Source organism: Rhopalosiphum maidis, chromosome 2, assembly GCF_003676215.2.
Source record: "Rhopalosiphum maidis isolate BTI-1 chromosome 2, ASM367621v3, whole genome shotgun sequence".
In the NCBI taxonomy this organism is placed as follows: domain Eukaryota; kingdom Metazoa; phylum Arthropoda; class Insecta; order Hemiptera; family Aphididae; genus Rhopalosiphum; species Rhopalosiphum maidis.
This window is the reverse complement of record NC_040878.1, coordinates 9,425,742-9,450,853: the sequence shown is the minus strand read 5'-3', so window position 1 is coordinate 9,450,853 and position 25,112 is coordinate 9,425,742. Positions and strand designations below refer to the sequence as shown.

The following is a 25,112-nucleotide window of genomic DNA, read 5'->3' as shown; positions in this document are numbered from 1 at the left end:
AAATATTATACAGTATTGAGACAAGTGTTATAATTAAATGTTTTAATTGTAAAATATTAAAAAAAAACCAAGACAACAAGTTATTATAAAATATAAGTTATATTTTGTTGAAAAAAAAATAACAGGTGATTGATATAATTAGATAAACACCTAATATAATATAATTTAAATAAATAAATTAAATTATAAACATTAAAAAAAAAAATAACTAAATATATTATAACAGTATATAAATTATAGTTTTAAATAGTATGACACTATATTTTAATAAAATATCTTCTTTCTAGTCAAAAAGTCACTCAACAAGTAGCTAATCATGTAAAATATAAATATATCAATTGGAAATTAAAGATCGTTCCTAGTTTGCTCTAATTTTGAAAACGTATTTGCTGTATTCAAAACATTAAAATTCCGAAATATATTTGAATAAAGCTTTATGAGTGATTGTAATAGGAATGTATTTGACCTTAAAAAACTTATTCTAATTTACCATCTAATCAGGCGTTAAGAAAAACTCTAATTTTGTTTAGGTATATTATTATTTATTTTATATTACTTATATATATACGTAATTAAAATAATTACTCAATAATTTCAGCTTACATAGTTGCTATTAGCGCTTTTAATTAAACAATTATTATTTCAAAATTGTGTTGTTGATCTGGATAGTGTCAAGTAATTATCGATGCCTCAACCGTGAGGTAAAACAAGATTATTATAACGCTCTATGCACATTTAATAACATATCATGTTATTTTTAAAAATAACAATTAGGCATGTCGTATTATATGTATTTACAATATTTCCAAAATAGAAAAATTCCAATTTCCATTGATAAAACCCCCTACTTTCAATCGTATATAATATCATCTATTATTGGAGATCAAATAAATATCGGAGGATTGCGATCTAGATATTAATTTGATTATTTGCATTTTACATGTGTGCGCGTGCGTGCAAGTAAAGCGCCTGTGAAACGATTTACGAGCACATAGGAAATATCATGCTTTTATTTCTTCTTTCGTTCGCTTAAACGACGCATCGACGACCGAAAGTTTAAAGATTTATCTGTCTGCGTGGAATAGTCGCATTAAAATGCCAATACAATATAGACTTTGACTTTTGTTACAGTCACATTTTATCTATCCACGTCCTCCAACCCATTATTTTGATCCACGAATTCTCCCAGCCCGATAAGCAATGTACGATTTTCTCATGTGTACCCACATAAAAAATTGTGACGGCTTTTGTTTTATATACATAATGATAATATATTTTATGCAACACTTGCCCCACTTATATAGATACACGACATCCACTCGCCTATGTGTATATTTAAACGATTCAGTCACTTGTGGGAATCAACTTTTTTTAGTTTGCAATAAATATGGACCCCAAGTGGAAAGTTATTTGTAAAAAAAAGTTTACCTGACTCAAAGTAGCAACTGAGTAACTTAAACCTTTCGATTCCAAAATATACCCAGATGGCACATAACATACAATAACACGATAATAACATATTATTATCATGTTTTGTATTACACTGTTTATTTTGCAAACATCTATGCAATTTTTTCGTTCATTGTCCGGTATAGAATTATTTATCAACCGATAAATACAATTTTTATCTTGAATACCCTTGAATTATAACTGTATATAGTGGAAGTATAATAATACCATCGTTAATAATACATTTTTTGATACCATTTATACATATAATTTAAAATCCGATATTTTGTATATTAATTTACTAAAGTTAATTATCAAATAATAGATGTTGTGATAAACGATGACAGAAATGTGTATAACGATATATGAATATTTTGGAGTCTTTCTTGTTAAGGCTATTACATTCACACAACATTCAAAAAATCAATGTGCCATTTTTAAGCAGGAGTTGGACATTTAGTCTACAGGATTATGGTAAAATAAATAATAATTTTAAAAAATCCAGACGTTGTAATAGAATTTAAAAATTTTTAAAAATGTAATTAAAAATAAGTTTGATAATTATAAATCATAAATTCAAGATTAATTTAGTATTTTCAAAATTATTTGAAAGAATTACTAGTAAAGACTTATGTTTTGATAATAATTGTATTTTTTCACTCTTAAAATGACGTAATAAACAAAAATAAAATACAAACACAAAAATATTTGATATGTAATAATATTATGCGATACCGTCTAAAATATTCAAAAATATGTAAAATTAAATTTTATATTATAAATGGTTGGGGCTTAAATCAGTGTTTTGTTTTTCACTGATTAAAATATTTGAATACAATTAATTGATATGCAGAATCACTAGTTCTGTTAAATTTGTAATACTGTTTTTTTTTTTAAACTCAGCCAGTTTTCTAATGTACAGATTAAATATGATATGTATAAGATATTTCAATCTGGTTAAATAATTCACTAATCCTATTATGTATTTACTTTTAAATATTAAAATTAAAGTATAAAATAAATTTCTTTATTTCTTTATTTACTCATAAAGTTGTATCGTATTTTATTAAATAAATTAAATATATCACTCTGTATATTACATTGCACAAATTAGAATAATTTTTAATAGTTTTAATGATTATACTACAAAATCCACATTTACTGCTTTCAATTACTATTATTTTACGATTTAATTTGCATAAATTATGTATATTTTATTATATATTAATTAATTTCACTATCTATATGTAACAATTTTTATATTATAATCTAAATCTAATAGCCAATAGGTAATTTATCGGTTGTAATAACACGAGTAAAACCAAAATAAATGTAATAAATTGTAGTTAAAACTATTTAACAGACTTCTTAAGTAAAAAATATAATGTTTTTCTTTTATTTCAAAAATTTTATTTAAATATTTAAACATATACTTTTTTTTTATTTATAAGTATACATCAACAACCAGATTGTTAATTTTTTCTAAATCTAAGGTAACATATTAAATTCATAGATTAATGTAGGCTTAATGGATATAAAAAATAAGTGGTACAGGTATGGTAAATAATAATATCTTAAATTAAATAATACAATTTCGATAGTTTTAAACATTTTGTGAGCAGAGTTCTGAGTTATTATTTCTGGAATAGGTTTAAGAAATTCATAGAAATTTTATGGGGTTATTAAGTTCATCTCGTAAATATTTATTTTATTTTGTATTACACATTTCACTTGGTTCGCAAACAAAACAAAGATTTAGAATAATTAATTTAATGTTTTAAAGATTCAAATAAAAAAAAAAAAATTCATTTTTATTTTAAAAAAAAGTACAAGTAAAACAGCAAGCAAATAAAAACAATTTTAAAGTTCAAAAAGGTGTTCTTAATGTATTCTAAGAATTTGGAATGACTGAAAGACCTTTATAATATAATAGAGTAGTTTCAATATGTACAACTATACTTATACACAGTATAAAATGTTACGTATCATATTATGATAATACAATATGTATTATACGTAATTTACATGTTTTTTTTTTTTATTAAATATTATTTTTAATTCTGTGACGCTGTAAACGAAATTTCGATTCAATTTCACGAGAAAAATAGAGACGAGTTTAACAAAAACTTGGGATCTTAAGACGAAGATTTTACGGGGATCAGACACGGTACTTGTAGACTGTATAATACGGTGGGGGGCAGTTGAAAAACGTGTCTACGCCGCAGCAGGATCGAGTTGAGGAGACTTTTCGGCATTGACGCACTTTTAAACCAGCGATCGATGGTGGTGAGGTGAAGAGGCGTCAACGTGCAACGTCGGAGAGCTCTTCAAAGACGGGAAACAATAATAACACAATGGACCGGAAGCGGGTGGCAATAATAATAATTCGGAGAATGACGTCGACACCGATGCTACAACTACGACGACATTTTTGCAAACTCCGCTAAAAATAACCCTTTGCTTAGCGGCTCGTGCATGGGCAGTGTAAGGGATTTCAGGCGGCATTATATACGTAGATATATTATTATATATACGAAAAATACGTACACTCACACATAATATATTTTATTTTGTCAATATTATATTATGTACTAGTAGTGGGTACTATATATTTATTTTTTAAGCTGTCAAATTAATTGTGTATTTATCTGTAAGTTATTCTCGGCCACTTTTCTGATGAACTATGTAAGGGAGGTGCATTGGTGGAGTATATAGGAGCATTTAAGGCTGCAGGCGAGTCACGATAATAGTATATTTATTTTATTATTCATACTTATTACAGGTGATTCCAAATACAAAATGAGAAATGCAATATTCCTACATACGCGTATAATTCAATACAATTATTAGATACACAAAGTGCTTAGTGATAAATCTAATTATGATCAAGGTAAATAAATATAATTAAATAAGTGAATACATTTTTTTAACAGTAACTTATAAGAAAATTTAAATTTAATTGCATACATTTTAAATGTTTTTACCCATTTAAATTTTTTGATTTTTACATTTCAATGTTCTTACAAATTACTTAGGTATTGTTTAAAATATTATATTTAAACATTTTAATTTGTACAGAGATTCTTAGAATGATAACTGATATTGATTTTTTAAATTCATCGTATAATATAAGTAATTTTTATGTATTTTAGAGTTGTATTATTAATTTCATAATGTTTAAACATTGAACGATTTTATTTAACGTTAAATTCGTCAATCGCATAATCTTATTTTATAAACAAACATTTAAGAACTATATAATGATATTTAAAAAAAGAGGCTATTAACTTTATATTATTATACTATACAATACAAAATTTATGCACTATTATTGTTACTATATATGTATTATAAATATTATAATTGTATGATTTTGACTAGATGCGTATAATAAATACTAATTATATACTTGTTGATAATCATTCAGAATATAAATTGTTTTTTCTTCAGAGTATTATTTTAGTATTCGTATAATGTTTAATAATGTGTGTGTTAGTATTTATATACGTATAGGTATTATAAATAATAAATGAGTGACATAAAATAAATAAATATCTTACATGAATAATATATTATGATAAAATATGTATAATAATAGTGTAGATGCGGCGTAATCTACATTGTCATGAAGTGTATGATTTATATAATTATTTTATAATATGAATAGCACTAAATACATTTTTATGTTTTCTGATTTGTATTGTTATATATATATATATATATACACAAATGTCAATCAGAAATTTTCAATATCAAGGACGTAATCACTTAATGTTTTCCGAACCAGTGGATCAATAATAATCTGATAAATATTTGATGCATAAAGGTAATATATACCTACCAAAAGAATCTTAAAATAGTTCCATAACATGCAAAACTTAATATCATATATATATATACAAATCATATGAGTAATTTTTAAAAGAATTTAACTCATTACAAATCATTTTTTGAAAAATATCTAAAAATTGGCCACTGATCTGCAATACACTTATATGATAAACATTCAATTCATTACTATTTTGTTTGATGAGAACATTATGTGAGACTTTCGTAAATAGATTAATACATTAAATAATTGTATTATAATTGAAATTTTAATAACTAATTTACACTTAGAAATTGATTTTAAATTGGTATTAGTTGCATAATATCCAATGAACCTTGATTAATTAACACATTAAATCTTGAATAATTAGCATGTGTTATGAAATAAATTCTAAAAAGTACCAATTTTAAATATATTATTTGGTATTCTTAATCTAATTTTATTGATTTGACGATATACAATTGTATTTATATCAACACTGAAATCATTCGACTTCCATATAATATATATTTTGGTTAAAGTGATATTAACCATCTGCAATTTTGGATACAATGATTCCATAAATATATTACTTTTTAAAACAGTAATAATGCCGTAAAAAAAAAAAAATATAGAAGGAAAAAATCCGTAAATAATAGGTTATAAGTTTATAAAACTTATTTTGAAGATTATGTTAAAATTATGTTTTTTTTTTTTTTTTATTTAATACTGTAATATATAATATTATATTTTTAAAGAACAATTTAGGTACAACGTAGGTCTGCGTAAAGAAGTATCTTTAAATGAAAGTTGATTTACGGACACTTAAAGTAGTATTCCATATTTTATATATATAAGTAGTAAGTTTAAAATTAATTTGATGAGATTAATTACCATTATATGATAATATTATATTAAGTACATAAAACTAGTATGTTGTATTAAACATTGATGGTTTTCTGTTACTCAAAACCAGAAATTTTAGGGGGTTAAGTATATTAGGAAAGTAGGTATATATTATGCACATAAATATATGAAATATTATTTTCACTATGATTTTTCACAACAATTTATATGATAAGACGTATACTTTTTATATTATATTAAAACAGGCACTATATTTTTTTGTATTATAAAAAAATACGTATACGTGTCCAGTGTGTACACAATTATATTAGTCATACGTAATCATAAAGATAAAAATTCGTATTAAACCCTACTTGTTTTAAATAAATATTAGAATGGTTACCACATTTTGAATAATTATGAATTGATACACTGTTATAATTTTATGACTAGAAGTTTTTATTTGTTTGCCAACTCTATTTGTACATCAAACTTAATTTAAAAAAATAAAAGTTTTTTTACAAATTAATTTTTAATTTATCTTTAATAAAAAAAATTTAATTTTTATATCTGTAGATAATAAAAATGTACACAATTGTTATAATTGCAGTTTAGATGGTCCTAGTGAAAATGTTTTAAATATATAAATATATTTATTTTTTTTTTTGGCAAGGTTGGAAATATGAAATGACGTGAATCGGGATGGTAATCTCTTAATTAGTTTCTTCACTTTTTTAAATAATTGATGCGATCAACATGATTACAATAATTAAAAAGTTTTGAGTGTAATAAGAAAAAATAAAACCAACGAATTAATTGTTATAATATACAATAAATAATAATTTGTAAATAATACATATAATTTCTTAAGATATCACAAAATTTAATTTGAAAAAACCAAACTAAATGAAGATCTTATTATTTCTCATATGAATCAATTTTTATTATAAACGCTTATACCGACGACATTTTAAACTTATTTTTTCAACTGTCTTGAAAACTACATAATATTTGCATATACGTTTAGAGACCCAAATAATAATATATTTTGATCCTTTTCTCGTCGCCCAATTTATAATGTGATATTATATGTTCATTCATGCATATTAAATTTTGATACGTCGCTTGTCGCTATAATTGTGTATTTTAGTTTTTAGAGAAAAAAAATGTATCTTAAAATATACATTTCATGTGTCAAAAACCTGTATGTTTATTTTACAGCACGTCGCTCTGCACGGAGAATTTCGATGACGTCGACTAATTTTAAAAGGTCAATGAAACTTTTCGTTTTTCATTTTTTATTTATAACGATTAAATGGATAAGTGACATCAAATGAGAAATCTAAATTTATATACTTGTTTATTAGGGAAACACAAACACACACATATATGTATTTATTGTATATAATATTTTGTATAAATGTAATAACAAAATTATAGCAATTGTAAATGGTTTTAAATCTTTAAAAGCCGCATGATTGACTTATTGGATTTGTATACAATTTTGAATAATACTTCGTATTATGTACCATGCACAGCCGTTATATAAAGTCCTCAAAAAAGTTATTTTCGTTCGGTTAAAATAGTTTGCCAAAACTATATATAAATATGATATTATATAGTATATAATAATATAGTTTTTATAATAATGATGATGATGATGACGATTTCATAAGTTTATGGTTGCTTTTATGGTACGACACTTATGTGCATCAGTATATTAGGTATGCAAATATTACTCATACGATTTTTTAAAACTTAACGTATTTCAAACAAATCAGCGTGCACATTGTAAATATAATGTAAAAAGTGAAAAATCAAAATATTTTTGATATGTTTGACATTTGAGAGTGATACACGTTTACATTATATACATACGTAATAAGATACTACATTTTTTTCAAATCCATAAGATTTTGTGTTTGTGTTACTGCGATTCTAAAATAATATTATATCGCTATAATAATATAATCGTGGATTTGTTATCGATTATTAATTATCATTTGAAAACGTTGTATTGTTATATCTACAGCCAAAACTCTGTTTTTTATCAATCCTAATTGATATCACCCATACTTAAAAGTTTGTTCTAACATTTTATCTGGTTGAATGATAAAAAAAATATATAAATATAATATTTATTTTACTTATTATATAAATTATTATTTCATTTATTCTGTGGTCTGATTGTGAATAGAATATAAAGCCTTAGACGTACATTTTACAATTTGTTTATAGCGAGTGATTTAAATTTACTTTTAGCATTTATCAGTAAACACGTGATAAGGCAAAAACGTTCGACTGACATTATAAACGTGAGCATAAAATATTTGAATATACTTATGGTTTATCAAAGAAGTACAAGTTTGCAGTCTGTAAAGAAGAAGAGTCATAAACAATATTTTTCACATTTTGTAAATACATTATAGTGTTCAAAACACTAATCTTCCGGTCTGTGTATAATCTTTTGTTGAATAGACATACAAGAAATCTGAATTACAAGTTGATGATCATGTCACATTGAATTATCCCTATACTATAATATTCATTCAACGTAACACAAGTGTGTTAAATACATAACCTTAATCGCATTTACTCCCTTACGCTTTTGGAAATTATTTGTGAAAATAACCGATGTACCAGTAAAATAAGGCTAGTAATATAAACGTAATCGGTTTCTATGTATTATTATATTATTCTGTATATAGCGTTAAAATATTTATATTACCGGATAATTGAATAATCACAGGCTCACTTTAACATGGCAAACTATTACACATGAGTTGATTGACCATTTTTAAAAGCGTATACAAGAAATCTGAACATATTAATTATTATGTCCGACGACGGTCACATTAAGTAGCCTAATAGTAATGCTAATACCATACATTTATATTCATACTATACAAATTGTTAAATTTATACAATTCTAGGTTAAAACAATGGCTTATAAATATAGTTTTAATAATGTGTGTAATTATTATTCAATAATTCCGTGGTAGATCATAATATATGACGATTATGATGTGTGACACATAAATATGTACAATATTATTAAAAATACGCGTAAACCATTATATCATTAATATAATTATAGCACTCACGTAATTATGAATGGTTATAATATTATAATGTGATAATTCCGGTACATATTTTTTTTTTTAGAAGACCATCGCGGCTGTTAATGGCTCACATCCAACGCATTTCTATTGTTTTGATTTCAATAAAATTATTAAAAAAAAAATAAATAAATAATACACTTACTAAATAATTTAATTATATTTGTGATGAGACAACGAGATACATTTTTAAATTTGTCATTTTGATAATAATACTGAGTACGGTATTATACAATTTTAAATTCACATAATTTTTGTTTATTTATAAATGGATATCATTGAACACAAATCGTATTTTTAATATGCCTGATGCAAATAATAACTTAAAGGTGAATGATTGTTGCCTGGTTGCCTGTATACCTGAAGCAGGAACAGAAGCCCTTGCTCAGCAACAAAATCTGAAAACTTGATGGAAAGCTATTTTTCTTAATTTTTTTTTTATCAAAGGATTTCACATTCCATGCACGTAATCTAAAACATTAAGTGTGGTTGATGTACTCGAATTTCCGAAGAAACCTATAGTTATCAGAATAGTTTGCGATCTCTCTCTCTTTTTTCCTGTGTGCATGAAAACGTATATAAAATCTTCTTTCTCTCTCCCTGTCTCTCCCTCCCTCTCTCTCTCTCTTTCACTCTCTAATCCTTGAATACACACACTCATACATAAAGATATTCTTACGAGAATGGCACATTTCTCACCTACTCAAATAGTATGTTATGCGTTTTAGAGGCCGAGAATATAATTTACTGTTACGCTTGGTCATGACTCAAAATAAAATAAACGAAACTTTGAAACATGTTCTCATTAGTATAAAGACCGATAATGATATATAAATCACGTGACTGCTATAATTCCAAATTTGTACAAAGAACACAATAATAATATTCTTATCAATTTTATGTAAAAAAAATAATAAAATTGTTTTTATCCTAGACGTTAAATATTGACTGAAGAGAGAAGAAAAATATATTCAGTTGTGCTACTTGCATTTTAACCTCAGATTTGCACGTGAAACTTTTAAATAATTCCAACGAAAGAGTTTTCAACTACAGTTTGTTGATGTATATACCTTCAAAACGACTTAATACTAAGGAACCTTTTTTCGTACCAAACTTTGGGACTTTTTTTGTTTTGTTTTGTATTTATCATTATAGCATTTTTTTATGTTTCAATTATAATACTAATATACAATTATGCTAACACGGCGTCTTGGATAGGCGATTTAGCTACACCAATGTCACGGGTGAATTCTACATCAACTGAGGTTTTTTCAGTAGTTAATGTAATGTTGATACTTGGTAAATTTGTAAAATAGGATAGTTAAATATGAATACTGTTAACTTATATCTAAACTAAAATAATGAAAAAAAAAAAAAAAAACGTACAGGTTTATAAGACAAAATGTCTGTTAAACACAAGTTTCCTTTTCGTGTGTTTATATTATAATCTAATATACTTAATAATTACGATATAATATACAATGGAAATATACGGTATTGGCGTGTGTTTCGTTTGTGTGTATAATTTTAGATGTTATACGGAAAACTGCTGCAAACACCACTCTATGCGATACCTATGAACGTCATGCATATGACAGTCGACTGAATACTCAAAGCCCGTGGAAGACTTTATTATGTCTCGTGCACAAAGGGCAAATTAACTTCCGCGATCTTCTAATTAGTTATGATCCAAAATATTTGTACCTTTGAAATATATTATAACATGGATTGGTTGTGATAGAGGAAGAGAAAGATTTAATATGCTTTTAATATTGTTCATAGTTGTTAAAAATAAGTTGTAGCGTTCTAAATCAGGACTCAACAGTTCTGATAAGCCACAGGATATATTATGTTAATTAAAGATATAGTCATAACAGTGAAAAATGGGCTTCATTACTCAACTTTTTTCCGGGTGGTTTGAGGGTTGAATCTGTTAAATATTGTATTAACACAAGTTTTATAATATACTATAGGTTTTATTTGATAAAACTAATTTTGAAGTCACATGCAAAATAAATATACATTATTGTTATGATTAATAACAATATCATTATTGGATGAAGTATATTAATTCAATTTGAGACTATATTATGATAATATTTTAAGTTTTACGATAATTCATATTGTATAATATGATCAACAATGTTTTGTATTCAGCCAAAGGACTTAGGTGTATTTTTTTTTTTTATTATCGATGTATTTCCATCTTCCCATTTAAGTATCAACTTCCTCCCCCCATCATTGTATGCATCGTTGATAAAACACGATTGCGGGTTTCAAACGTTTTTACTTGGCGAGTGACGTAAACCATTCAGTATCTTGTTTTATATTCTTTCTGATTGTGGTCGGTTGTCCACTTTACTACATTAAAGATGAGAGAAGAAGAAAGACAGAGTGTTTGTATAATCGTAGAGAACCTACAACATACAAACATACACATGCGGACTAGGATACGATCGGAAACGTCGCGACCGAGTGCCGCTGCAGCTGACGACGACGTTTCGGGATATCCGGGGAGGCCCCGCGCGTGCTTTATCGTCATCTGGATGACCGTTTCGGTCTGCTTGTGAGGGCTGCAGACGGCCGCGCTCCGACGGATATACAGACAAACCCATTAAATTCGAAAACTATATACATAACCGTGAACATATGTATGCATGTTGTTTTTATAGTGTAATGTAGTGCAATGAAGTGTAGTGATTGTACTATAGTGCGGCGTTTGAGTGATTGTGTCAAAAACAATATTAATACGTCCATATAACTGTGTATACGTATATGTTGTCTATAATAATGTAGAGTATTCCACGCACGCGGAGAACGCAGTCAGTAACCAAACCGAAAACATTAATGCGAGGAAGCGAGTTATTATAATATACTACGGATTCCACAAATATATAATTATAATTTTGTTTGTTATTGTCACGTAATAAATTGTAATATTTGATTTATTTAAGTTGTAATATTTCACTTCAAAATATCAAACTAAAAATATGTATCGTACTTAAAATAGTAAAAGAATAACAAAAAGTAGGTTAATAGATACCGTTCTGTTATAAATTAAAAGTCGAAAGAGTTACTAGGTGTGTTAAATTTGAATTAAATAATATATCAATGAATACAAAAACGATTTTGGTCTATAAGCCTATATCAACAATATATATATTAATGTAGCTATTAAAGTAATTTATTTTACTTTTAGTATTATAATAGGTTGATATAATTTTTTTTCGATAATACTACATTTATTATAATAATTTATATTTATACCATATTATTATATCAATTTATATATTAAACAATTCAATAACATCATTTTTTTAAAACAATAAAAATAGATTTATAGAACCTATAAATAAATAATATTTAAAAAAAAAAAATAAAAAATGTTTTTGAGTTTAGTGAAATTCATTATTAAATAAAATACATAAAAGTTTAAGTTAAAACGAATAATGTTATTAAATTACAACAAAATGATTAACTAATTTATCGATTAAAAAATTAATTACTTATAAATTAGAACGAAAATGTTTTCTGATATTTTTTAAAGAATCTTACATACAACTTTTAAATCTTATGTAAAAAAAAACCATAATTGTTATGAATTTTGTTATGATTCCAACTTCAAACACTTATAAAAAAATATTGAGACTATACATTTTTGATATTTTTTAACTAAGAAATTTAACAAGTAAACTAACGGGAGTTTCATATTAAATTGTCAAGCATTTATACTAGAAAAATAATTTTCAATCAATATTTATAAAAAAAAATCTAACAAAAATGAAACAAAAATTTCTAACGTCTATAATAGCTTTATATTCGAAATATTTTGATTATTTTATTTTAAATAAAAAAAATAGCTTCACCATGGATTTTCGTTTTCGAGTTATCAAAAATGTCCGCTTTTTTCTTTATTTTATGTTTTTATTTCTTTGATTATTAAAATAAATATAAATTATAAAGACATTTTAAATTATTTATTCAAAATCACCCTTATTTTTTAAAATTAAAGACATTTAACAATACATTTTCGTGTACTTGTCTAAAAAAAATAACATATCTTGATAAAAACAACATTCCCCTATGAAACTAAAACAAATATCATAAAAAATTGTGAAATATACAATTTGAATTTTCAAAAATATTTTTCGACAATGGCTGCAAATAATGTAAAGAAATAGTTTTTGAAATAATCAGTGTAGACACTTAAACGGAACACCTTGAATTTGTCTGAATAATATAATTCTTCAAACTGTGTTAGACTAATTACAACAAAGGAAGTTTCAAACCGCTGTACCTATAGGTACCTTCGTCTAATTTAAACACAACTACGCTCGTAGTGTCACGATAGTAATTTCAACGTTCATAATGATGCACCGCGCGTATTCATAAATATAATGTATATTGGTACGACACGCATTACAAACATGTTTCGTTTGTTAAAACGGCTAACTCTTTAGAAGCAATCATAAAATTAAAACAGTATTTAAATTTTAAACATTTTAAACCCGTTTCGTGCCACAATTTACGACAAACGATAGCCATCACTTAAACATTTTAAAGGCTTAGTAATAATTAAAAAAAACAATATTTAAAAGAATAGAATATGTAAATAATTAATAATTCAATATGAAATTTAATAATAAAATAATCTTTATTATTTTATAATTATATTATAAATACTGTATTTTTTGCGTTTGTGCTCTAGAGCATAAGTATTTAATAATGGTTTAAAATATGATTACATTGTTATAAGCATCGTACATAATGTATGTTAATACAGGAATAATTTCCTAGAATCTAAAATATCATTAGTTATCATATTTTTGTTTCCACGTCTAATTGAAACATATAAAAAAATATGTTATATTATATATAATATTATCAACAACAGCCAACAGCGTATTGTTAACTGTATTTTTCAGTATCATATGTAAATTTATACAATTAATAACACAAAATTTGTGTTTATGTTGCTAGAAGCTACGGATTGTAATAATAAAATGGTGTATAATAGTATGCGTTGTATTCTCGTTTAAGTATATATTTTGGTTGGTTTAGTTTATATTATATGTATATCAATTGTAATAAATTAAACTATATAGAAAAAAAGATAACATTTTAGAACGACTCGCGTTTAATTTCCATACACAAATGTAATTTACCGTATTATATTAATATATTATAATTATTGTACTAGTTAAAAACTATGGTCTAGTGACCTGTACGGAAAATCTTTATTGATTTTTTCAAAAATTAGAATCATTCAATATTCTAATTTCATATTGTATCATTTTATAGTCTACACTATTACGCAGAAATATTTCTAGTTTTTGTTGTATACATATATATTTACATATTTGCTTAATATATTTTATTAAATTCAAATTTAATTATCATTAATAAGTAGTTATAAAAGATTTATTCAATATTATTATGAATCAGTAGGTATCTATAGATTTAAATGTTTGGGTATTTATTTGTTTAAAATAATTTAATAAACAAATCAGAGAATTATAATTGGATTCGTATGGATTTTACCGACATAAAATTGATTTCGTCAGTAAAAATATAAAATATACATAACCACAATTTCCAATACATTTAAGGGGTTTTTCCTATTTTACTCGATTCCTAATTTATTTTTAAATCTGTTTGTTCTATTAATTTTGTTTAATAAATATAAATATAATGCTATCCAATTTATAGTTATTGAAAAAAAAAGTAAGCAACAACAACAATTAATAATAAAAAATAATAAGCAACAAGGTTTTCAAAGAAATATTTTATTCGTGATTCACTAATTAAAACATAATATAACATTGAGGTGAATGTACATATTATTAAGTATAACAATCGTCAATCATATTTTTATATTTTATATACATTATTATTATACTCATCTTATTACTTGTAATATTAATTTATCTTAGCACAAAAACTAACCGGATTGCGTATTTTATAAAAGTATTTAAGTAAAATATTGCGTACTATTTAATATATTATTATATGTATATATTGCGTACCTAACTGACGAGAAATTATTCGATCAATTTATAAAAATAATAATATCTGTGCAGCGCCCGCGATCGGATTTTTCGACTTAATTATCTGTATATGCGTATACATACAATATACATTATATATATATATTTGGAATTTAAACGTATTCATAATATATTGTAAGTATTTATCGTTTGTATTATTTTTGGCGAAAAGGGGACTTGATGAAAATACGGACAATTAATTTTATTTCCAGAATAAAACGGCTGCGGTGGCAATATATACATAAATATAGACGGTGGCCGGAAAAGTGGCAATAATAATTGAATATCTTTCGGGGCGCAAACAGTTAAATACCACTGTTGCTATTTTGGAGGGTAGGCTATATATGGTAACAGTCGCCACCGCATCAATTTTCATTATGTCAATATCAAATGCCGTTGCAACCACCGCACACCGATGATGAAACCGACGATGACGATAGTGTGAAGAGTACCGGCATAAGCAACACAGTTTTCCCTCGGACAATTATTTTATACCCCGCAAAAATACGGAAGCTAAAAGCTCACTACGCGTTAGAAGTTCATTTATCTTAGCGACCTACCCGCTCTTTGCCGTCACCGAATGCCAATCACTCGCCGCCGAGGTCGGTTGATCGATTACGCCGTGGAAAACGATATCTCATCGTCATCGTCACCACTGTCACCTCCGAGCCACACTAGCACCTCTTCTACGATCGTATTATACATATAATATATTTTCTGTCACTCTGTCTCTTTCATTCCCGTATACTGATTCGGTACGACTACCACTTCTTCTGTACATCCATAAAAATAACAACAATGTTAACTAGGAACATACGCACGTCAGTTTGTTCGTATTCTTATAAACTGTTACACATAGAACGCAGACCGATTTTAAATCGTATTTAATTGTAATAAATACACATGGCCACTATTGAAATTAAGTTTTCCACTGTTATAGTTAAATTTATAATTTTTTTTTTTTTTGTGGTCAACAAAAATGTACAATTTTATAAAAATATCTGAATTTCTTTATTTCAAAGAAACATCAGATATAATAACGCATACTATTCGTACGTTATAATTAGTCACACAATTCGTGTTTAATATAAAGGCTACGACTCCTGAGAATAATAATTATTTGATATTTCCCTCAGGTGACCAGACAAATTGTTCAACCGTTTACAAATTATACAGTTGCGGTGGTAATATTATAGTACTGTGATTATTATAGACGATGTTTTATACAAAAATATTATAACATTTGTAAATTTATATCATCAACAATATTAACCGTTGTGCGAATGCGATATCCACCAGTCAAATAATTCACCCTTCTAATACCTATGTTATAAATGTTTTTAAACTTTATGTCAATTTTCGATTTTAAGGCTCTTTTTCATTTTTTAGAACATTTTAGTGTCTTAAGGTTAGTAATAATAAAATCTGGTATATTTTTAAATATTAATTTAAGATTTTCACTTAAACAAGTAACTTTTAAACGTGTTAAAAATATATTAAAAATATGTATGTTTATTTACCAACAAGTATACATTCTATAGTACTGGATATATTTTAGCAAAAATAAAAATAAGAGAAATGTAATAACATGGACATCTAATTTTGATAAACATGAACTACATGGGTACTCGTAGAAATACATTTATACCATCAACAATTCCACGTTGTCAACAGTTGAGAGATCAGTTAATAATTTTTTGCAGTCCAAAACCATTCTTTTTATGAATCTAAATATTGTTAATAATATAAATGCATTAACATTGCAATTTAGTTTTATATTTCTTCGATAAGCTCAATTTATTATTCAACAATAACATAATTAACATACGCACTCAAGGTATTATTCATTATACGGAAACGAATTGAATCCGTCGCATCGTAATAGAGTTGTATAATATAATACATTCAGTGTTTTGAATATTAAAATTATGAACGGAATGATATTTGAAAAATTTTTTTTTTATAACAGAATTTCATTTCTTACTATTAAATATATATATGTTGGTTTTGTAAATAGATTTCTGGTGTACTGCGGTTTATATAATAATTATATTGTCTAATATTCATGCTCGAATAATAACTATATTTATTTTTTTTAATTTTATTTATAGATTATATACTCGTATTGTCAAGGTATATTGAAATCGATACATTAAGACATTTGGAGTGCGATTTCTGGCCACCAGGTGAGTTAGTGTCATTACAATAAATTAACTGATGAAATAGCTTAATAAAACATTGTATTATTTTTATTTTTCAATTTTGTATTAAATTTAGCTTTTAAAATATTTTGAATTAATCCTATAATAACGAATACAGTTTTAATTTAGTTTCATACTTATATTATATTTTTCTTAGCACCCTATATTCAAATAATTGTAATAATTCATATATTATAATAGTATTTATAAAGTAAATAAGTGATACGTCAAATAATTAATAATGATGTTTAAAAATTATGACTAAATATAAGAACTGATAGATATTTTCAGCAAACTTAAAAATAAGATAAAAATATAGTAGGTTTGGTACTTACCTCAATTCGTTTACTTCTGTTATTTTATTAAATCTGAAAGCAGAAATTATAAATATTGTATTTAATAATAGATGTACGTCGTATAATAATATATTATGTACTAATTTATAAAAATTCAAAACAAAATATTATTTTTACATATTATATGTTATGCATTTATTAATATAATTATAATTATTATAATTAATAAATTATATAAAAACAAATAAATATATTATGGTGTAGGTACAGAACATAATATTATATATAATATACTATAATACTTAATGAATATTTGTTTTTATTTAGTGTACTATATTGAAACAAATTGATTTTATGATTTATTTATTTATTCATGAAAAATTTGAATTATTTTTTTACTACATTTTTAAAATACTTTAAATTGAAACTTTTATTCTAAAAATAATATTAATTTCTTTCTTTTTTTTTTTTTTTGACTACTTGAGAAATATATATCGCGAATCGTGATTATAATAGTATAATGGTATTGAACTTATAATATGTATATTATAGTAGTTGGTATATAATGCATACTAAGTAAGCTGTATGTCAATCATGTACAGGTTGTACAGGTATATATTATAATAAATATGTATATTCAAAAAGCTTATTCATTATCTGTTCAATTATTTAGATCGTAATTTTTCCTTTTTTTCTCATAACGTTATTATGGTAATTTATTATTTGATGAGTTATAATATAAATTATTAAGAAGCTTGTCATTCAAGTATAACACATGCATTTATATGAAAGGGATCAACTGTACAATAATTTTGACATAAAATAGTAAACGAAAATCGATGTGTAGGAGGTTTCAATATATCTATTATTTGCCGATTTAAAATAAACTTCCGGTGCGTGTTAAACATTATTACTGTTATTATTTGTATGATTGTTCCATTGTAGTTCTTTGATCTCTATCCATTACCAGCCATATATGATATCGGAAATGCATACAATTTATATAATTGTTTAGCCTATTAAATACGCTAATGTAATGTAATAATCATGTGTTACGATTAAAAAATATGTTTAATATATCAGCGAATAATTTAAATTATTGTTTGAGGTTATTATTAAAGCACTTTGTACTATGCAAAAAATGTATACACACCCAGGTCCAGATTAATACAATCGTAGGGCCTAAGAAAAGCTGTAACTGAGTGAGAGTCCAGAGGTCCTAAGAATTTTTTAAAAATAGAAACATTTTATAGTGGTGAATAAAGGTAATTGACTATTCATTTTCAGTATTTATATTTAAAAAAAATGTTGGACCCCCCCCTCCCCCGCTAATTTTTTTTCAGTTGCAGCCTTGGTCCTAGGCACAGTGCTTTTAATTCCTATGAGCTTATACGTCTCTGTGGTGTCAAGTATTTAAATGGGTATAAAACCTTCTGTTTAGGAGAGGAACTGTTGAATTTTGGTGTTAATCCTTTAAAAAAAAAAAATCTAATCTTAACTTTTAAATGATAATAATTTTAATACATCTTAAAAACGATTCATTTTACTCCAAGTCTTCAAATATATAGAAAATTAAATTTTTAAAAACAATAAAAAAAACAACTTGTTTTACAATAATTTGAATATTTCTTTATCCCTCGTCATTTTAAGTATAAAACAGAATAATTGTAATAAAAAAAATAGTAGCCACACATTTTATTTTTGTAGGTCCCAAAATACAAAATGTTCGTAAGCTCTAGACATAGTGGTATAGTGCCTATGTGCTAATACAGCCTTGTACACACCTACTATACCTAACCATATTAAACTATTTTTTTTTTATTTTTTTTTTTTGTTATAGTTAAGTAATGATAATCTATAAGATATTTAAAAATTTTGTAAAAATTTCCACAGTTTAAGTATAAAAAATATCACAGCGTTGTAATGTATTTTTTAATGGTCTTTTGGCTTCAAAACCCGTACGGAAATAGTAGTAACATACGTAGTTTTGACTTTTGCAATGCCATGTTATGTCCATACAACATAATCATAAACATAATATATGCATGACATGTATAAAAGGTGACATGCAATAATTATATTCAATTGTCTGTAGTACTAGAACGATCACGTACAACAGAATTTTAATGACAAATTGCGTGTTTTTTTTTTAACAGTTTACTAGAAATAATTTGATAATAATTGTAAATATACAACTCGGTATGGTATTATTATTTTAATTAATATAAAAAAATACACTGCAAAAAAAAAATGTACGATAAATTATCAAGATTTATATTCGGTTCAATAAATTCATATTACACAGATCTAATAATCAACTGTTTAAATTTTTAACTGCACTATGCACACACATGTATGCATGTATTATATTTTATTATACATAGTTAATAAACGAACAGTGATGCGATATACAGATGAAAAAGTATATTGATAGTGTTATTATTATACTGAAACTATTATTGAAAAACCATGTATAAGTATGTGTAAATAAAAATACTTACTATAATAGTATAATAATTTTTTCATGAGTATTAATTATTTAATTGCACTTCGCTTCCACTTTATTCAAATTAACTTCTTAGAGTTTAATACATGGGACTGTCTTCCAAAGTCATAAATACATCGCATAAATAAATATAATTTAACAATATAATAACAAAAATGTACACGAAGTGCTTAGAAAATGTCAAGAAATAACAATTTCAAGTTTTAAGTTTTTTATTATTATTATTAACACATCCACTCAGCACATTTTCCGTAGATAACAAACGTACCATCTATCGCGCTCGAAATTCCATTATTTATTTGCAATGCGTGAAACTTAATAACGTTTGTTTGGATTGCGTTTTTATAACATTCGTCGTAATCCGTCTTTGCCGTAATATTTTAACAATAATTGTTTTTAGATAGTATGAACCTACCCTTTACTTTAAAAAAAGGTGTAGCTCATGTTAGTTTTTTTTTTTTTATCAGCTTAACGGTATTGGTTACAAACTCGAAATAAACATGAGACTTTTTTTTGTGGGTACCAAAATGTTGTTTTTTGGGAGTTTATTAATTTTTTTAGCGTTTACATTTTATACAAATTATATTAGAAAAATATAATGAGGAAACCTTAGTCATCTTGGTTGTAAAACAAGAGCTCAGACAATAATATTATAATATATCAATTACGTTTATTATAATATTATTTTATATCGTAAAGTTATGAAGTGCGTTACTAAACAAAAGCGTTTAAACATTCAATTAGGGATGGGATCATATGGATTTTTAAGTAATAAATGCAATGATTATTTGTTTAGATCGATTTCATCAAACAAATTATATCTACCTACTTTAAATAAATTCTAAAATCTTTTAATTTATAAATTTTTTTTATTTCTAAAATATCTAAACTGTAAAAAGTAAAAAAGTTTTTAAAACTGTGCCTAAAGCCAAATAGAGAGCCTCTGGATCCACTTTTGGTAAATAAAGTGTGGCTAAAAACTATAAAGGTAGTTCACTGTAATATGACTGTTATTTGTTAGTACTACGCGTACGGAATTCTGGTAACGCATTTACATACTGTAGAAAAATATTACCCTCACGTTTAAAAGAAAAAAAAACACATGGTACAAGTGTACGTCTACTACTTTTCCTTTTTAATATCGATTATAACCAACAATATCTATGTATATGGCGCATACGTATATCCACAGACGAAAATATAATTGCATAATACGGTTGCGTATATATTTTTCATATCAACGTAGTAACATCGCACCTGCACGTCTCGAACGACTGTTACATTATACTTCTGTTGTATACGCGAATCAGGCACGTAAGAATCGTAAAATGAACGCTAAAAGGATGAAATCGATCGATTGACCGGCCGAATAAATACCCACATGCACGTGCACACATACACGACCTTTTTACACACAAGTGCGCCCGTTCCGAGGCCATTTAATAGCAAACTACCGACAATACATGCGCGTAAATGTCATTGTATAGTATATTAACCGTGTGACTTAAGGTTCAATTGCCTGCGTCGACACAGCGTACGCGGTTTGACGGTACCAGCTGCAGCTGTCGAATATAGACTGTAAATCGCTGTTGTACCGCACCCCGATTACACCACACCGTCATTGCCACCTCTGCTGCGGACGCTGCTGGCCGGTACCCGGAGCTCAGAAGAAGATCAGGAGGACGAAGGTTGAGAACTACTAAATTTCCAGAAATAAAAAAAAACCTCGAACAATACAACAACCGAATTTCCGCAAATAAATGTTTTCCGCGTTTGTTGCAGTACATCAGCGTCAACAACAGGTCGTCTTCATTGTTGTTGGGTACAACGTTTACCGTACCTATTATATCAATTAATCTAAAATATACCTACGAGTTCTATCAAATTAACGGAACATTTTTTACGAAATATTCGGTATTATATACAGCGTGAACTCATAACTAAAAGGTGCTGAATCGATCAAATTTACACAGTTGTTATTTGATAGCAATATAAATAGCACCTTTTGATTTTTACAATAATGTTAAAACCAAAAGGTTCTATCTTCATGTTAAAATAAATTAGTGATAACCAAAAAGTACTATCTCATATTCACTGTGTTAATCTTAATAATAATAATAATAATAATAATAACAATAATAATGGCAATAATTTGATTGCACAACATTATTCATTATTGTACATTTTTATCAACAAAACAATGATTTCTATAAATAATTTATTTATAATAATATAGTATAGTACCATTGCCTTCAGTCGATATTATTACTATTTTGGTTTTATTTTAATGCGATGCTTCAATAATTCTGATTTGAGATCTCGTCAATTATCATTAACATTTATGATTAAATAGAACAAAAAAATATGTTGTCGTCAGCATGTTACCAAAACTACACCAATAAATTAGTGAGACTAGTAGAAAGGAGTTATATTAACTACAAGTAAGAACATATTTGTGGTGAAGGGGGCTGAACACTTAACCCCCTTCACAGGTACGGTTTTGTATATAGGTATCTACTTAAATTAAAAGCCCCAATGCCATGTCATTATTTATTATTCTGAGGTTGGTAACATCATAGTAAGTTATATCTGAAAAACTTTTTAGTACTTATTGGACATTTTTTACATTTTTGTTTTTGTTACATTGCACAGTCACATGTTTTGATTTGAAAAATAAACAAATCGAAAATGTTAACGCAGAATAGCTTTGTGCATTTATAGATATGCCAATTAATAAAAATCATTCATTAAAAAAAAACAATAATACAGTTTCAAATTGAAAATAGTTAAAAATGGCTCTCCTGAATAATTTGATATTTTTAAAAAAAAAAATTGTATTTTTTATAAAAATGATATCTTTACTGTTAAAGTGTCAACAAAAACTCAATGTATATAATTAATGAATAATTAATACAACAAAATACAAGTATAAATCGTCTTTTGAAAAAATAAAACTTACAAAATTATATATACAATTATATCATATTTTTATGATTTTAATTCAACATATTTAATAGATTGATGTGTAAATATTAAAAATATTACAAGTACAATAAAATTCAAGTATAATAAATTTTTTATGAGCGTGTTGAAGTCCTAATACTATGACTATGTTAGCAAGGCATTTAAATAAATTTATACTCCTAACTAATAAAATTATTTTTTTAGGTTTAGATAAAAATTAATATGCTAATCGGTTGACATTATACTCGTACACATTTTTCATTAATTTATACGTGATCACATTTTCATATTGTGGGTAACATTATTTTATAGTCCGAAGAATAATGTTTTTAATGTTTACGATTTAAAGGTTTAAAATATCATGAACAAAGAAATATAGTATATACTATAATATACCATCTCTCATTCAAATATCAAAAGCCGTCAGGATTATAATCTTTATCAAATTAGAAATTCTCTTTTGGTTAGTTTTTCGTTTTGCTTTGTTATTATTTTTTTTCGAATAACTTTTATAAATCATCGCATGTTCAGTTATGGTTATATATGGCATAACAATGAAAATTATTACTTTATATATATATACATATTAGGTTCACCATGCTTGATCATATAGTATAATAATTCACATAGATACGCGTAACGATTGTTTTATCTTCTGAAACCGCCGTAAATATATGTTATAGTATTTTGTGTTCTATAGTTAACGCACAATACTTTGCACACACCGCTTATGTATGTCATTGTTTCAAACATATTATGCAATAATAATAATAATTATATGGTCTATTAAATTTGGTGGTAGTAATGAGAGTATAAATGAAAATACAATGTTTCTTTCAAAACAAGGGTAGGTATCACGTATTATAATATTATGTGTTTTGGGTAAAAAAAGTCAGCAATGAATTCAATATATCATCTATAAAGTATTATTTTGAAAACTTATATCACAAAGAAAACTTGATATTATATTCTTCGTCAAAACCGATGATTGTTGTACTTATAATGATCAACCTAACCCAACCGTGGAAATGTCAATTATAAAAATGTGTGTTAACTTATATAACCGATCAAAAACGTGTGACTGAGCTATAATATTATTAAATTAATATGAACTATTGAATTATTTTATTATCGTAATACAAACATCACTATCCATAAAATATATACACATTGTATATTGCCTATATTAAATAGTATGCATCCAACTTTTTAATGCTATCTAGTTTATGTTATTTAATATTACCATTATATTATCAATAAAATCGCTAGTTCGTCTTATAATTTACTCATCGCGAACAAACTAATAACATCACAAAGTAGGAATATCGTAATAAGGACCCAACTTATAGTTTGAGACCCTAGGCATAAACTCCTTAATGTTTCAATTCATTTTTTCTTTCCATGAAAAAATTATAAATAGTAAATAGTAATTGTGTGCTGCATAATATAACGAAACTATAAATGGCCTTTTGATCGAATAATTTTAGATATCTGGTCAATATGGTTTATCGCGATTTTGGGATCTGTAAGGACTAAAATAATTGATTACTATGATAAAATGTATAATATGCACATTGCACATTGCATATACTGTTATATTGATAATTTAAAAATTAGATATGGTTTTGGTAAAATTGTGTATAGATTATTAAAGTCGTATAAAGGTTATTATAATTAAAAGAGTTTGTTAGCGATAAGTCAAAAACATTTGAACTATAAACTTAGTAAAGTACTATACACTACACACATACAACTTTATTCAAATACCTAGTATAAAGTCATGCTTTAGTGTCAAGTTTAAAAGGATGTCAGCGCAAGATTTATATTGTTTTCTCTCTTAGACCCATGTGCAACATAGATGATAAAACTATTTTAT

The 25,112-nt window shown here is 25.7% G+C and overlaps 1 protein-coding gene across 2 annotated transcripts in view; it reads left to right on the top strand.

Moving 5' to 3' along the window:
* LOC113553005 (probable G-protein coupled receptor No9) overlaps nucleotides 1-25,112 on the top strand; it is a 115,933-nt gene that overhangs the window by 35,522 nt on the left and 55,299 nt on the right. Inside the window, exons 2-3 of one of the 2 annotated variants that reach the window (XM_026956101.1) lie at nucleotides 4,232-4,339; nucleotides 17,381-17,455. The gene's annotated coding sequence lies outside the window, so the exon portion shown is untranslated. The remainder of the gene's footprint in view (nucleotides 1-4,231; nucleotides 4,340-17,380; nucleotides 17,456-25,112) is intronic. The other variant, XM_026956099.1, reaches the window with a different exon arrangement.